The sequence below is a fragment of the Physeter macrocephalus genome, chromosome 8 (assembly GCF_002837175.3).
Source record: "Physeter macrocephalus isolate SW-GA chromosome 8, ASM283717v5, whole genome shotgun sequence".
In the NCBI taxonomy this organism is placed as follows: domain Eukaryota; kingdom Metazoa; phylum Chordata; class Mammalia; order Artiodactyla; family Physeteridae; genus Physeter; species Physeter macrocephalus.
The window spans coordinates 127751277-127753282 of record NC_041221.1 but is presented as its reverse complement, the minus strand read 5'-3'; positions in this window follow the sequence as shown (position 1 = coordinate 127753282).

Sequence of the window (2006 nt, the reverse complement as noted above, 5' to 3'; positions counted from 1 at the left end):
TATATGGTGCTGTAGGTCAGGCAGACAATAAAAGATATGTCTAATGTGGTTATTAACCATGAGGTTGGTTATGTACCTCTAACAAATATTCCACTCGTCCATAAGTTTACTATATTAATAAAATAGTGGTTGCTATTGTTAATTCTAAAATTTCCTTTTCCAAACTTCTTTGTACCACCTTTAATTCTAGGATTCTAGAAATTGGCAAACTATACCATATTTGAAAGACACGAGATTTTAATAATCCAAATAAACAGAATTTTTCACTTTTATACTTGGTAAGAAAAGTTGCCAATGGAGACAAATACGAAAGTACAAAATAAAATCAAATTCTATAAATTAACATTCAATTTTAGTTTTTACAAATCAAATGTATTCAACCTGACAAAGAGTCATGAGCTACCAAATAAAGAAGTTAGATTTCATAACTATAAAGGCTTATTTCTTTTTAAGACCGCATCTTGTAACGGGATCTTCTTTAAAAATACCATGAGGGGCTTCCCTGGTGGCGCAGTAGCTGAGAGTCCGCCTGCCGATGCAGGGAATACGGGTTTGTGCCCCAGTCCGGGAAGATCCCACATGCCGCGGAGCGGCTAGGCCCGTGAGCCATGGCCGCTGAGCCTGCGCTTTCGGAGCCTGTGCTCCGTAATGGGAGAGGTCACAACAGTGAGAGGCCCGCGTACTGCAAAAAAATAAAAATAAAATAAAAATAAAATTTAAAAAATAAAAATACCATGAATATTACTGATGGTAATGGTGTCCCTTACGATTGGCCAGCTCCTGAACTGACTGACTTTCTATTTGCAACCAGAATAGTGTTAGTATCCCAGGTCAGCTTTAAAGTGGTTTGAGTAATTGTATCAGTCAGGGTTTGATTAGACAAGCAAACCAGTAAGAATGTCTATTTGGTAAGTAGAGGTGAGTTTGTGGTGACTTCCATTTGGCCTTTCCTACTACAATAGTTTTTTTTCCAAGAGTAAAGCAACCAATGCGGGGGCTATTCCAACTGTGCATGCCAGAACTGGAGAACTAACCATCGGGTGAATTCAAGAGCCTACTGAGCTTGCAGTGAAGTGGACTGGAGCCAAAATTCCAATAAACACCTGACCTTCGTAAGCCCCTACTCTGACTGGTGGACCATAATGGTGCTTTGGTTCTCTAGGAATTAGTGCCAGTTCAGAGCCAATGTCCCATAATTTCCACAGAGTTTGGTTATTCCACCTTCCTCAATGCATATCACCCTAGTAAATGACTGCAGGTCCCTTTGCGTAAGTTTAGGAGCAAGATTTACAGTATATATTTTGGGCTGTGCATTAGGGTTGTTCCTCAGGGGAACCTGGTCTCCCCTTTATTTAAGAGGCTCTGGGTCTGTGAATTGGCTCAAGTCTGGTAATTGGTTCAGGAGCCAAGAGTTTTGTACTGTGTGACTCAAGTCAGACTTCGGCTCATCAGAACTAGCGTTTCCTGCTTATGCAAATCAAACATAAATGATAAATGATACTAACTAAATATAAATATAAACTAAATATAAATGATACTAACTTACTATGCTAAAGTAAGATTTCAGTACATTGCTTATCTAATTCCGACCTAGGGCCGCCACAAGCAATTAGCCAACGCCAAAGATCTCTATGGGTCAACTCGTTCTGATTACCACTTTGGCTTTGCTGTCCATTACATTAACCAAACCCATCTTGTCTTTGGCAATTAAGTACTGCCATTTTGTCCTTTTTACCACAGGAGCCTATGATCCTTTGGTTCCAGGGTTTAGTAAACAACCAAGCCAACTCCAAGAGTGGAAAGCCATTCTTAGTTTCTTGGCCTAACATATCAGATCCAGAATTTCTGCTTTGTACACCCAAATCAATACATTTGGCCTGATCCTACTTTACATTCTTTCCACCCTGATCCAACACTCTTAGGATCCCAAACATATATGTGTGTATCAACACTCTTAGGATCCCAAACATATATGTGTGTGTATATATATATATATATATATATAT